Source organism: Acomys minous (genome assembly GCF_964271855.1).
Source record: "Acomys minous genome assembly, chromosome: 3".
NCBI lineage: Eukaryota > Metazoa > Chordata > Mammalia > Rodentia > Muridae > Acomys > Acomys minous.
The window spans coordinates 124160558-124176937 of NC_140485.1; the positions used below are offsets into that span (position 1 = coordinate 124160558).

A 16380-nucleotide genomic window follows, 5' to 3' on the forward strand; every position below is an offset into this window, starting at 1 on the left:
TAAACTGTTATGAAAAAAAAATTAATTTGGTTTAATTAAGAAAACCAGAATTTTTCTGAAAGGCAAAACCAAGATAATCTCAAAACAAATGTCTTTTCTTCCTTTTCTCAGACAATTTAGAACTGTTTTTAATATTAGAAATCATGAATGTCTCTAGGACCCTACAAGTAGAATATTATGATGGGTAGATCTGGGCCCAGGGGTCCTGCTCAAACTATGGCACCAGCCAAGGGCAATACATGCAGTAAACTTCAAACCCCTACCCAGATCTACCCAATGGACAGGACATTCTCCACAGTTGAGTGGAGAGTGGGGACTGACTTTCACACAAACTTTGGTGCCCCATATTTGACCATGTCCCCTGGATGGGGAGGCCTGTTGGCACTCAGAGGAAGGATAGCAGGCTACCAAGAAGAGACTTGATACCCTATGAGCATATACAGGGAGAGGAAGTCTCCCTCAGTCACAGTCATAGGGGAAGGGAGTAAGGGAAAAATAGGAGGGAGGGAGGAATGGGAGGATACAAGGGATGGGATAACAATTGAGATGTAATATGAATAAATTAATAAAATATATTTTAAAAAATAAAATAAAAGCACACACACACACACGCACACACACACACACACACACACACACACACACACACACAAAGAATAGAAATCATGAGTGTCATCAATACCACAAAATCAAGTTAATTTTTTTTAAAGAGGACAATTTCAGTTTCAGTTACTGAGGAGCTGAAAATATACTTTCAAAGTCGTAATATCCAACACTTATTTATAATGCTAACTCTGACAGCATATACAACGTAGTCAAAAAAAATGAACCATTTCTCAATTCTAGTAGGGTTTCAGATTTGCTTTCTACCATCAGAACTTTCTCTTGCTTGTAAACCTCCATGCAAGAAAGAAAACGGACTAGACTGAAAGGAAAGCTTTCAACTCAACAGCAGAGATGAGAGAACATGCTCCAAGATGAGGTATCTGACCTTGTGAGCATTTTACACCTCCTTTTATATGCACAATGCCAGTCATACTTCAGAAAGAACTGCTGACATTAAGTTACAGCGCACCCAAGTCGTCTTCTACAGCATCAGTTTGTTCATAGCTTGGAATTGCCCGCCAATCTGAGGTCTATACATTGCTAGTGTTGCTATAATGGCTTCTTGTTCGCTAATCAGTGGTGTTAAAGCATTCAGAGTGAGACCCCTCATAGAGGCCAGCAGTGAGAGTGTAGCTTATGCTGGCTTGGGGGAAGCCTCTGTTTTATTTGATTGGTAGTTCGGTGCTCTGTGAAATGCAAAAGTGAACTTCTCTTTTTAACCTTGTCCAAACTATTGATCGACACATCTGCACTTCTCTGGTACCACTTGTGCCTTCACAGAGGGAAAAGGGAGCTCATCAGTTGGGTTTCTTAAGCAGCAGCAACCTTCGTGCTACCTATGACAAATGTATTAATAAAATGGCAAAGGCGTCCTGCCTCCTAGTTGCTGTGTAGAGAATCTTCATATGAAAACATTTTCTCTCAAATAAATATGAGGTCGTTTTGTTATTTGTAATTTTCAATTTGATTAAGTGGGAATAAAGAAATTGTGATTCTGACCATGGAATTGGCTATTTGAATTTATTATTTTTCTATGTTAACCTCTGTGTAATTTAATATAATTAAAATAATAATTTTCTGTAGTTATTTCTATAATAACTAAGGAAGGTTAAATGTTTTAAGAATAAATTTTAAAATGTGTACATTACCACAAGTTAAAGTGTTGTTAAATTGCTTCCCTTTTAATACTGTTTTGTGGACTATTTTTGTAAATATTTTACTAAAGAAACAATTCCTAATGTTTTAGTTAGAATTTTTGCATCCATAAATCAAGAAGAATTGCATCTAATACTGTTCTTTTGTTGAGTCTTTGATTTACATTTCATAATAATAATGAATTTGTAAAAAAAAGTTTGAAGTGTTTTTTCCTTTGCAATTCTATCAAATAATTTGAGAAGTACAGTGTTGGTTCTTTTTGAAGGTCTCAGAAATCTTTAGTGAATCCATGTGAACATGGGCATTTTATTTTTTAGGTGTGAGATTTAAATTTCTGTTTCTATGTTGTTGGTTGATATGAGTCTTTTTTAATTAGTTACTTCATCCTGATTTAACTTTTGTGGATCATCTGCATCAAGAAGTTCATTCATTTTAGTGAAATAAAAGCTTTTTAAAGTATGCCTTCATTTCAATGTGTTGAATTTTCTCCCTTTTCCACTCTAATTTCATTAATTTTTGTCTTCTCTTAATCTCTTCTGGCTTAACTAGCTAAAAGACTGTCACTCTTGTCAATCTTTTCAAAGACCCAATTCTTCATTTCCTTCCTTCTTTGTATGTTTTTGTTTGTAGCTCATTAACTTCAGCCTTGATTTTGATTATCTCTTCTCAGCTACTGTTTTGGGGCATAGTTTTTTCTTATTTTGTCAAGGCTTTTGAGAACTCTCATATATTTTCATGTAGGCAGCAGAGTTATTACGTTTCCTCTTAGGACTGTCTTTATCAAATCCTGTAGATTTAAGCATGTGGTATTTTCACTAAATTCTATGAAATTTAAATTTTTCCTTTAGATTATTTCCTTGACCCAATCGTCTTTCTGGAGAGTGTTATTTTGTCCTTATGACTTTTTAGTCTCTGTAGTTTTTACTGCTGTCCCTATTCACTTCTGTTCCACTGTGGTTACATAGAATTCAACATATGATTTCCGTTTCACTGTATTTTGTAAATTTCCCAGATTTGTTGCTTTGTGTCGAAATACACTGCTGTAATTTGGAGGCAGTTTTATGGGCTGATGAGAAGAATGCACATCCTTTAGTGTTTAAATGGAATGACTATTATGTAAATTCCTATTAGGTTCATTTGATTATGACATCATTTAACTCCCATGTTTCTATTTAATTTTTGTCCAGATGACTTGTAGAGTAGTGTTATTGGGGTCACCCATGTTTCATTGTATTGTTAATCTGTAGTTTTAAGTTTACTATTTGTTTTTAGAAAGTTGGGTGGCCTGTGTTTGGAGACTATATTACAACTGTAATTTGATTTAATTGTTGTTTTGATGAGTAGAAAGTAGGGCTTTTTATATTTTCTGACTAGTTTGTCTTAAAAGTTTACTTTGTTAGCTGTTAGAACAGTTACAACTGCTTGTTCTTAGTTATATCCTCCTATCCTAAGGATCTTATTGTTGATACTGAGATATGTTTCTTACAGGCAGCAAAAAGATGGATCTGATTTTGTAATCCAGTCTGATAGTGTTGTCAATTTATTGGGAATTTGAGATCATTGACATTAAGAGTTATTAATGAACACTGTGTACTAATTTCTGTCATTTTGTTATTTATGTGGTATAATCTTAGATATCTTTTGATTAACTGTTCTTTTCAGAGAATTCTTGAGTGTTTGCAAACAGAATTCAAAAACTTATAAAAAAGATCACCTAATGTAATCAAGTCAGTTTCATCCCAGTGGTGCAGGAATTGGTCATCATATACAAATCAAGTATTAAAATGTACAATATGAATATATATAAAAAGAAACCACATGATTATTAAAATGACTTGTATCTGTTTAGCCTAGGAAGCAGATACCTGACACAAAGAGACTGAAATGTACTTTAAAGCTGCCTATCCTCCTTGGGTGGCTTCTCTCCCTCAACTCTCTCCTTCAATTGTCAACCATCAACTCTCCTCTTAACTGTCAACTGTTGGCTCCTCCCTCTCTCCAGGAAGTCCCGCCTTCCACTTCCTGTCCTTCTGCCCAGCTGATTGGCTAAAGAGCACTTTATTGACAGTTGTTACATCCACTCAAGACATTCCTCCACACATGATTATCTCATTAAAGGGAGAAACAGTCTTTGACAAATTCTAACATCTCTATACAATAGAAGTCCTAGAGAATAAGGGAGACAGGGGACATATCTTAACATAGTGAAGGTGATATACAAAAATCCTACAGCCATTATCGTGCTAAGTGGAGAAAACCTTAAAAGCATTTTCACTAAAATCAGGAACAAGACAAGGATGTTCAGGTTCCCCATTGTTGTTCAATACATTGCTTAATGTCTTAGCCTAAAACAATGAGACAGAAGAAAGACATATATGGAATAAAAATGGGAAAAAGGGCATAGTATTCTTATTTGTAGATGATAAAATTCTACACATAAAAGAGCCTAAAGCATCCACCATTAAATTTTCTACAACTAATAAATACATTCATGAAACCTTTAATACAAAATTAATATACAAAATTAATCATTAATCTTTCTAAGTCTAATGACAAACATACAGATGAAGACATCAGAGAAACAATGACATGCAAAGTAGCCTCAAAAATACTGTGTAATAAATTTGACCAAGCAAGTGAAAGATTTGTATGAAAGCTTTAAAACATTGAAGAATGAAATATGAGAAGATGGAAAGACTTGTCATGGCAACAAATTGGAAGAGCTGATATCATGAAATCATTTTCTACCAAAAATATCATAGATTTTAATGTAATCTCTATCAAAATCACAGTGAAATTCTTCACAGAAATTGAAATAAAATCTTAAAATTCATATGGAAACACAGAAGACCCAGGGTAGGCAAAATTCATTAGTAATGAACACATTACAGTTAATCATCAACCTCTTTTCAATTTATACTACAAGGTTAGAATACTAAAGAAAATCATGGCAATGGCACAAAAACAGTCATATTGTCCAAGAGGATTAAAAAAACAAAAGTGATAAGGCTCATACTCCTATAGCCACTTAACTTTTAATACATTTAATTAGTAGCTGATTTTCATTATATAAACAGTAAAAAAAAATGTTTTTGAAAAGGTTTCATTTGGTTCTAGGAGTATCCCATAGGCAATATTTCCTGAAAAAGGATTTCTGGGCCAATGTGTATATGTTAGGCTCTAGATCATACTAACAGGTTTCCAAAAACATAAAAATATATCCGTTCTTTCAGTGTGGACTCCCACTGACAGTGCATTAACTCATAAGTGGTATCTCTGGTAATTACTGAAAATGATATTTTTTATTTACCTACTCATTATTGCTAAGAATAAACTCAAAAGTTAATTACCCATTTGCCTTTTGTAATTTATGAACAGTTTATTTGTCTTGGCCAATTGTCTGAGGTTTACTTTAGGTTATTCTCTTAAAAATAGTTTTATGCTTTCACAAATTAAGAATTTTCACAGCCTGTCACATTGTGTTTCAAATATATTTCCTTTTCTAATTTAGGCTTTTTCCTTTGTGGTGATGTTGTTAGTGCTTCTGCTGCTGCTGCTGCTGCTGTTGTTACTGCTGCTACTGTTTTTGTTGCTGTGGGTTTTTTTTTTCTTGCTTTATTGGTTTAATAGAAGTTTATACTATAAGATGGGCCGTATTTAGGTATTTGGCTTTTCTCACATTTATATACTTTGTCCTCATTTACAAAGTAGATATATAGCCACCTATATTGTCTGCTATTTTTCTATGATTCATTACTTTATTGTTTTATGATTTAATGTAATGGATTTCTAAAGCTATTTCATCAATACTCTGAACTATTACACATGAAATGATAATGATACTGTTACCATGTATTATACTTTCTAGTTCTATCATGGTTATTCTACATTTATCTAAAGCATGATAGAAAAATAACAAGGACATCTAACAATAGCCAGCCTTATCCTTGAGTGTATATGACATTGGATAGGGCCTCACTCTTCTCCTAGACATTTTCTTAAAAGCTCTCAAATGTGGTCATAAATATTGTTTGTAGTGAATGTGAATTTTCTGAGATGGCTTAAAGGAACAGGAGGCAGAATAAAAAGAGGGAAGCAAGAGTCTGATCTCTCATCAGATGAGGCTGTTGATAGACACACACTGTAAAAAAGGGCATTCTCTCTCCCACACCAGTGTTTGAGTAGACTGCCAGTGAAGAGAGATAGCTGTGACATTTTATGAGGGCAGAAATGGTTGCAGGACATACCTTGCATTCTCTCTGGCAGTCTATCCATCCCAGAGTTTTCTTGCCAAGGCAAGACAGGCTGTCTCAACAGATAAACAAGCAAAGTGTGCAAGATTATTAGGACTCTTCTAAGAATCTTGACTTAAGGGCAAAGCATTGTGTCGGTGAAGAAATTTAATTTCCTGCATGCCTATGATCTGGAATTTCACCTTATCAGTTGTAATCCTGTTAGGGGGTCTTTCTTGAACCACCCTTTGATTTCATTTACAATATTTAGCTATGCTTAGAAGATAACAGCTTCAAAACCACCAATATCATATATTGCTATTGTAAAGATGATACTCTCTTGGGAGAAGCTAATGCCCGTTCTCTCAAGTGTACCCTACTTTTCTCCCTAGAAACCGCTTCCTCTTAACCCTCTTAACACAAAAAGCTTCATGTTAAGAAATATCTTTTAACTGGGTGCAGTGGCACACTTCTATGATCCCAGCACTTGGGAGGCAGAGGCAGAAGGAGCTCTGTGAGTTTGAGGCCAGCCTGATCTACAGAGCAAGTCTAGGACAGTCAAGGCTACACAGAGAAACCCTGTGTCAAAAATAAAATAAAATAAAAAACAAATGTCTTTTAAGAGTCCCACCTCATGCTGGATATCCTGAGATTATTTTTCTGTGGTGAAGCCACAGATCTATCTAGCTTTCTCTAAGTTGAAGTTCTTAAAGTATTAAGAAACTAGTCCAGCTGCTAGCCTGGAAAATGTAGAACTCTCATAGCTGACAGACCATCACTCTCTTTATACAGTTAAAGATTTTAAATTCCACAGTCAGTCAATCTAGTTTTCAGTAAAGCTTGATAACCCTGTAGAATTAATCATATATAGTACTCTAGCTTTCAAAATATTCATACTTAATTTTTTAACAAAAATGGGGCTTATTCTTGTTGCAGTCTAGTGTGGCAATAACAGTGTTGGTTCTACACTCTGTGCAGAAAAGCAGGTAGCTAACTGAAGAAGAGCACCTCTCCTGCATCTCCTCCAAGTCCAACCCCCATGTCATCATCAGCTTTATAACACACCACCTGCCAATGCTACCTTATCACCACCACCTCCAGTGGATCACATAGATTTTCCAGTCCTTACTTCCCCTTCCCACACACACACATGCAAGCAACACACATTCATTGCTTTATCCCAGACACCTCCCCTAAGTCCAACAGGCACTCCCTGGGAACCCTCAAGTCACTCCAGCCAGGGACGCATGCAGGCTCACTCCCAAGCTTTATCTTTCCATCCATTCCGCTAAACACAGTGCTCCCGTCTCATCAACAGCTCTGGGGCATGAAGTTCTGGCATAGCCACTCTTCATTCTTTGACCTCATTCTTGAGGGAATAAGCAGATCCCTGCTTTCTACCCTCCTGTGGACCTCCACAGATCCCCCTTATTGTATTTTTATTTCTCAGTGTCAGGTCTGCAATACCTAGAAACACATTTTGCTTGGAATGTCCAGTGACCACAGCTAACAGGATCTCAGAAGTCTTTCCTAGCCAATTAACACATGACCACAACACTTTCCTAATAACTAGAAAGTGAAACCAAGGAACAAGACACCCAACCAACAGAGACAAGACCAGATAGCAACAGCTAGAATTACAGTCTTTCCAAATCCCGATTCCCAGGTCCTGGTTATAAAAACACCGTCAATAACAGCCAGTTCAATATGTCTCCACCAGAGTCCAGAACCCTACCACAACAGGCCCTAAGTATTGTCACATAGTTAAAGCACAAAACAAAGATTTTAAAATACCTTTTATGAATATAATAGAGGTTCTTAAAGAAGAAATGAATAAATTGCATAAAGAAATCTATGGAAAAATAAATAGTGGAATTAAATAAATAAAACAGTTCAAGACTTTAAAGGATCAATAAAGAAAACCCCAGCAGAAGGAAATCTGGAAATGAAATATTTAGGAACTCACACAAGAATCTAACAGGCAAGACTCACCAACAGATTACAAACAATGAAATAGAGAATCTCATGCATTGAAGACATCATAGAAAAAATGGATACATAGGCAAACATAATAAAAGTAAAATAAACTATTAAATATAAAAAACTTCTGGTACAAAACATCAAGAAAATCTGGGAGTGTATGTAAATTATAAATCTAAGAATAATGGGAATAAGGGAATGAGAAGAAATCTAGATCAAAGGCACAGAAAAGAACTCGACAAAATCATAGAAGGAAATTGCCCTAAAATACAGAAGGTGCAAGAAGCAATCAAAACGCCAAAGAGATTGAACCAGAAAAAACAAAAGTTCACTCAGCACATGATCAAAACATTAAATGTACAAAGCAAAGGAAGAATATTAAAAGCTGTTAGGAGCCAGGTGCGGTGGCACACTCCTGTAATCTTAGCACTCCGGGAGGCGGAGGGAGGTGGAGCTCTATGAGCTTGAGGCCAGCCTTGTCTACAAAGTGAGTCCAGTACAGCCAAGGCAACCCAGAGAAACCCTGTCTCAAAAAAACAAAGTAGTAGTAGTAGTCATAATAATAATAATAATAATAATAATAATAATAATAATAATAATAATAATATATGATATATATGATTATATATGATAAAATATATAATTTATTATTATTATTATTATTATTATTATTATTATTATTATTATTATTATATCTGTAAGGAAAAACCAAGTAATGTATGAGGCAGACCCATTAGAAAACACCTGACTTCTCAATACAGATGCTAAAAGTCAAAAGGACCTTGACTAAAGTTCTATGGTCTTTAAGAGATCACAGATGGCAGCATAGATTACTATGCACAGCAAAAATTAATAGAGAAAAGACCTCCATGATAACAACTAATTTAAGCAATATCTATCTACAAACCCAGGCCTACAAAATGTGTGAGAAGGAAAATTCCAATGTAAAGAGGTTACACACACACACACACACACACACACACACACACACACACACACGAAAAAGTAAAATTCTCAATGAAACACTTGCAACAAAATTCAAGAAAACATCAAAAAGATTATCTACCATGATCAAGTAGGCTTTGTCCCAGGAATGCAAAGAAGTTCCATCATATATAAACTAATAAATGTAATCCACAATATAAACAAACTGAAAGACAAAAACTACATGATTGTGTCATTAGATTCAGAAAAGGTCTTTCACAAAATTCAACATTCATTCATAATAAAAATCTGGAGGAAATTAGGGATACAAAGGTCATACCTCAACATAATAAAGGCAGTTTACAGGAAGCCCATAGCCAACATCAATTTCAATGGAAAGAAACACAGAGAAACTTCACTAAAGTCAGAAACAAGACAAGGTTCTCCACTCTCTCCATGCCTGTACAATATAGTTCTTGAAGTCTTGGCTAAACAATAAGACAATGAAGGAAATCAAGGGGCTACAAATTGGAAAGGAAGAAGTCAAAGTATATTTCTTTACAGATGATATAATAGTATACATAAATGTCTCTAAGAATTCCTTCAAGAAACACTTACAGCACTTTCATCATAGTAGCTAGGTACAAAATTAACTCACAAAAATCAATACCCTTTTTGTGTACAAATGACAAATGTACTGAGAAAGAAATCATGAGGGAAATACCTTCTATAATAAACACAAATAGTATCAAATATCTTGGGGGTAACTAACCAAACAAGTAAAATACTAGTACTGTAAAAACTAAGACATAGAAGAAAGAAATGGAAAAATATATTAGAAGATGGAAAGAGCTCCCATACTCATAGATTGGTAGAATTAATATAGTAAAAAAAGACCATATTACAAAAGTAATCTACAGATTCTATGTTATTCTTCATCAAAATCCCAACACATTCTTTGTGGATCACAGATCTTTAAAGGACAATTTCTATCTTCATATGGAAGCATAAACACACACACACACACACACACACACACACACACACACACACACAGAATAGCTAAAACAATCTTAAATAGTAGAAGAACTGCTGGATTTTATGTTGTACTACAAAGCTATAGTAATAGAAACAGCATGATATTAGATGAAAAACAGTCATATTAAAAAATGCAGTTGAATTAACGATCTAAACATAAATGCCCACACCTATGGACACCTGATTTTTGATAAAGAAACCAGAGATGCACACTGGAAAAAAGACACCATCTTCAACAAATGGTTCTGGTCAAACTAGACAGCTGCATGTAGAAGGATCCAAATATTTCTATATCTCTCACCCTGATTAACTCAACTCCAACTGGATCAATAACCTCAACATAAACCAGATAAACCTGATAAAAGAGGAAGTAGAAAATAGTCTAAACTATATACATATATTAAGGCTGTCTAAACAAAATCATCAAACACTGAGAGAGTCATTGCCCTAACTAGTCTTACCTTGTGACCAAATGAAGAGTCCAGTTCTGGGATTGAGTTATATCTGATAGAATTATTAACCTAAGGGTCCCATAGGACTCCTCAAACAATCCAGGCTGTTGCCAAGACAAACTGGTTGCTCTCTACAAACTGATGGCAATGTCCCATTGCTGAAGATAACATGTCCATAAGTTCACTGAACACAGAAAGGTAAAGATAATGCCTAAATAATGTCTTTACCCATACATGACAGGAAAGTACTCTGCAAGCTACCGAAAGAGAAATGTAAACACCAACCAAAACATAAACCATTTGATTGATAATGGTGTCCTGCCTACATAATATGCTGAGATAATGGTGTCACAAAGCATGTGGGAGTAACCAACCAATACCTGATTTGACCTAAGGCACATTCCATGAGATGAAACCCATGACTGACACTGCTCAGGTGACCAAGAACCTGAGACTAGGTGGCTCAGGGTGCTATGTTGCAGGGTTTTGATCCCATTGTGAACCGTGTGACTATGAACTGCAAAAACCTGTTTCTTATTTGGCTTGATTCAGCCCTAAAACACACCTTAAATCCAAGCACTTTCCCTTTACTGTAAATAGGTGATTATGGTGTGGTTCAGCCAGCTCTAGCAGACATCTTTAATACAAGAGATTTCTGTACACAGGATTTAATGACGGTAATCCTAGGTCAAGAGGCAGAGAAGAAACCAGTTGACAGACATTAAAGAGTAGGAGGGACTTTGAGTTGAAAGGTATTAAAGGCAGTGTGGATAAGAGTGGGCTTTTTGATTTGTGAGATAGCAAGCCTTTGGCCTTGGGTTTTTTGTTTTTGTTTTTGTTTTGTTTTGTTTTGTTTCTGCCTTTTCCTTCTGGGCTGTCAGCTAAGCTAGTGTACTCGGGGGCTTTTTTCTCTGAGATGTGACATGACTAGGAGGTTGGCTATGTGCTTTCTCTGCCTCTCTGTGGTAACAGGTTTTCGCCCCTGCATCTGGCTCCTGAGTCTTTATTAGTAATATTGAATGAATGGGATTTTTCATTCATTAATAACAACAGTGCCTAGGTAATATCAAATACTACTGCTCTTAAACAATGTAACAATAAGGTGTCTTCAAATGACTTTCTGCTATACTCATAGGTCAGTGTGTTGCTCAACCATCATCAGAAAAGCTTCCTCCTTCATCATGTGGGAAGAAATGTAGAGACTTACAGCCAGATATTATGCCAAGAATGTAAGACATTGAAATACAACCCTAAATGGGATGTCAAATCCTTCCCTTCAGAGCTCAAGGAAGCCACCACAAGAGGAAATAGAAAGAGTCTAATAGCCAGAGGTAGTGGGTAACAAGAAGAAAACAAGGCCTTTTAAATCATTATCAAATTAGATACGAACTCACAGAGACTGAGGTAGGATGCACAGAGCCTGCAAGTGTCTGTACCAGGTCTTTTGTTATTTATGAAGGTTCCAGTTTGGTGTCTTTATGGGATTCCTGAGTTCAATATGCAAATGAGTGGGCCTCTGTTCCTTGTGCCTTTTGAGGGGCTCTTTCCCTCCTTTGTTTTTGTTAGTTTGTCAAGTTTCAATGTGTTAGTTTTTCTTTATTATTTTATTATTTCCCATAGGAGTTCATTTGTGTTCTAATGAGAAATAGAAAGAGCATGGATATGGATTGAAGGGAAAGTGGGGAGAAACTGGGAAGAGGAGAGAGAACGGAAACCATATTCAGGATATATTATATATGAGAAAATAAGCCATTCTCAATAAAAGAAAAATATTACAGATATTAGATAAGAACGTTGGTTTTAATCCCAGACTCCCAAAAGATCAAAACCCCAGCTCCATCATAAGCTGCCTCTCAACCCTTGGCTGGCTTATTGTGAATTTGCTACCCTTCAGATTGACCTCTGTACCAAGCCTCCAAGCATGTTATAACACAACCTGAGTGATAAAGCTGTTCCAGTGAAAGGATAAATAAATAAATCTACTCCACATCACTTAAAACACTTAGAAATAATACATAATACCGTACAAGTATCTTCCGTTGTTATTTAGTCACAGCCACATGAGCTTTATAGGAGATGTTGTTTGTTTGTTTGGTTTGTTTTGTTTTTCCAGTCCCGTTTCTCTGCATAACTGCCCTGGCTATCTTGGAACTCACTCTGTATTTCAAGCTGGCCTAAAACTCATAGAATTCAGAGATTTGCCTTCCTCTGCCTCCCAGGTGCAGGAATGAACGGTGTGCGTGCTCCCCCTCTGCCTAGCATTTTAACAGAGTACCCATCTCCACTTCATTCTAGTCCTTATTTAGTGAGCTACTGAAAATTAATCAATGAAATATAATTTCACCCCACATCTTTTCTAAAAATAAGAGCGTTCCACTGGATTGAGGACATCTAAGACTCACTGTACCTTTCCCATATAATTTTGTTTTTTATAACTAATGTCTCACCAGGAACACAAATTTTCTTGACTTCCAAACAAGCAGGGTGAAGTGAAGCTATGATAAATGTTCTAGGAATATACATACTAAAATAACTTCTAATTCATTTTTATTGACACACATTATCATGTCTTCTGTGATGGCTTTATCCAGTGTACAAAACAGAATTCTAAGAATGGCTTCATGGTTTGTAGTCTGTAAACACTTGTACACAGAATATATTGTTCGATATCATCTTTAAAATGTATTTTAGGTTCTCTGTTGCTAAGGTGGCAAAGTTTTACCAAGAAAATATTTTAGACTCTGACATTTTGGTATGAACAGCCTGTGATAGACTATAAGTGGTTCCAAGAAGCAGACTTTGTGAAATTATAGCCAAGAGGGGAATTCAAAGGGAAACCTGTGGCATTTCCTGTAATTAAGGCTGCTGTGTTTTGGGGAAAGAAGAACAGCTTCTGCCAACAAGGAGAAATGCTATCAGATTATAGTGTGAATTAATGGAGTAGGAATCAGAGAATGGGAAGAAAATGTGGACATGCCCAGATATGCCACCAGCCCACCAATAACATCTCCTTACCATGTGACACGCTTCACTGGGGATCCAAACTCAGGTCTCTAGGTTAGCGCATTTTCAACTGACTGAGCTATCTTTCACTCCAGCCCTGTCTTGACTTGTTTTAAAGAAACTTGTTTGATACATGTAATTTATAAAAATAATTTCTAACAGAGCAAATAAACTCATAAAAAATAAGCATTGTCAACAATCTAAGGCTACTTAAGTACCAGTTAAAAGCATAAAATGACCTTTGGTTTCCTAAAGATTATTCATATAAGAAGAATATTTCTCTTTGAAGCTTGTTTTGACCTAGCAATTTATATCTATAGAGTGTCTCAACCCCTTAGAACTAGAAGTGTTTACATTTTCATATTTTTAATTTTGGGATATTTGTATACACCTAATAAGTATGTTGTGGTACTAGAATCTAAGTACAGCATTCACTTTGTTTTATATACACCTTATACACATAACTCATACGAGATCGAGATCTGGAATTTTCCATTCGTAGCACCAGACTTTGGAGCATGTTCATTTCAGACTTGAATTAGTGATGCTGTTTGTATAATAACCACTCACTCTCAGTGATGTATTTGTATCAGCCCCATCCTGAGCCCATAGACTAATACCCAATGGATGCAACGATATTGTATAAAAAAACAAACAAAACAAAACAAAAAACACTATTCTAGAACAACAAGCAAACAATAAGTCTGAAATAGAAAGTAGCTTTCTTAAAGGCATCATCCTGTGTCAAGACTGTAATAAAACAGGAATAATCACATCCATGAGATCAGAACTTATGTTTTCTCAGGAGCAATCTGAAACAAATCATACCATTCTTGAAGCTCCAGATCCATGACTGTGAAGCAACACTAACTCTTAATTCATAATAACTAAGTATGATGTCTGTGAAATATCTCTGCCTCTGTGACATACTGCAAGTAGTCGGTATAGCAGTTCAACCCAATTCTAAATGTTCATGGTTTTCCAGAACCCTCCCTTTAGTTTCTACTTCAGTTCCACCCTGAGAACTCACACCAATGTTAATGTGAAGCATTGCGTCCCCAAGGCAAGTGCAGTTTCAATAATGTCCTTCTTTACAAGAGGGGTATAGAAAGCCCTGGCAATGCATATTTGATATACAATCCACTAAACACTTGTGGAAGTAATTTAATAAATACCACTGATCTGAATAAAAATAATAGCAAACACTATGTGTCAAATGCTGTTATAAATGCATTCCCTGGATTGATTTGTTTAATCAATACTACATACTGTAAGTTAACTGAAAAAGAGCTAGTTGTTTTTTTTTCTATGCCCCAGGCAAAGCAACGAAGACAGTAGAATCTGCTATTTCAGAAAAGTTGCTAAAATAATAAGCAGCCTGATTTTGTGCAGCTGTTCTTTGTATCGCCAGCTTTAGCTTAAGAATGTAGAGATCACTCCAAATCCGGACTATAGAATCCCCCAGAATCCCCCAGGTGGCTGCTTGGTGAAAGAGGTACACAACAGATGGAGCTATAAGCTTTTACAACTAAGGAAAAGGAAAGGTCAACCTAATTTAAGCACAATACCTCTAATCAAAACAACATTTCTCTAAATCACTGGGAATTGAAAATGGTAAAAATAATTTTTCTTCCTTTCAATTTTTACTCTCTTGATTTTGTATATTCACCAAATCAAGCACCTTCATTTTTTTACACTAATAGAAGGTACAGGCTTTGTTCAAAATCTATAAGAGTTGCAAGTTAAGGATCTCATTCTAAGATACCAAAGAAGGAGACAGAATAGAGTCAGATTTGTGCTAGATACATTCCATAGATTTGGTGACATTTTCACCTTGGAAATGGCTGCAGTTCTTTTTATCTCTAAACCTGCAACAATAAATATGTGAAAATTACCTTAAACTGTAAGAAATGTTAACTATTATTGAGTTTTCTTCAGGAAATGATCAGCATTTGTTATAGTCAGATATTCTGAAACTGATTTAAAAAGTACTTCAAACCGAAATGGCATTTATCAGACTATATAATGATTATACAATAAGAAATTTTTAAAAAGCTTACACATATTAAATTTTCCACTGCGATAATAAAAGAATACTTCTAAATGAAGATGGCCACATTATATCTTCAGTCAGTAAGCAGAAAACAGTGATTTCTGGGGCTCATGTGCAATGCAAAATTCAAACCCAAGGAATGGTACTACCCACTTTAAGGATAGGTTCTCATCTCAGCAACACAATCATCATAATCCATCACAAGCATGGGCAGAGTTTGTCTCCTAGGTGACTACATATCCTGTCAAAATGATTATCAGTATTGACCCTCATACCTATAGATGCACATAAAATGACTTTGTTTAGTTATAAAAATTATTTTTACAAAATAATTAATTTATGTAAATGCTACTAACAAAAGACTGATGAGAAAATGATGACCAAAATAGAGGAAAAGAAGGTATTTTTGTGTTTTAGAAGCAACAAGTTCAAGTTTGAAGAATTTATATCAAAACAGAAAAGAAAAACCAAATAGACTTTTGGACATTCCCTAACTATTCAAGGGCTGTGAATTCCATCCTAAGTGGGTGGTTGGCAAACAAAAGAGTATTAGAATCACCTGTAGAGTTTTCTAAAGCTCAGCACTGGGCCCCACCTTCTCAATATCTGCATGTCAAGCATATCCCTTAGAGTTGTTAAGGCTGTCTCCCCAGAGCAAACTCTAGGAGCCTCTACTCAGGAAGTAACCTCTGAAGAGTATGCAACAGGAGAAAGATTCCCCTGCAGACAGCTCCTTTGTGAGTTCATCGTGGATTGAAGAGGTGGTGTTGAAAAGGATGTCCAGAACTGTGTGCTGCTGTGCACCCCAGCAATGGAGCTAGGAAAGGGCGGTCAGGAGCTTCTGATAGCGCGTGATTCTTCTCAAGGTTCTGATGCACATTTCTGAGTGAACGATTATGACATTTTCTGTAGTCACAGTTGTGGGGGGGGGGCGGAA

General features: G+C 35.8%; 1 long non-coding RNA gene across 7 annotated transcripts in view; it reads right to left on the reverse strand.

The window, feature by feature from the left end:
• Positions 1 to 16280, reverse strand: part of LOC311593410 — a 51314-nt gene extending 35034 nt beyond the window's left edge. For 5 of the 7 annotated variants that reach the window (XR_014777688.1, XR_014777689.1, XR_014777690.1 and 2 more), the window contains exon 1: positions 16039 to 16280. This is a non-coding gene — a long non-coding RNA (uncharacterized lncRNA). Of the gene's footprint in view, positions 1 to 3626; positions 3713 to 16002 lie in introns of those variants that run through there. The other 2 variants (XR_014777691.1, XR_014777692.1) reach the window with 2 other exon arrangements.
• Positions 16281 to 16380: the final 100 nt, after the last annotated feature.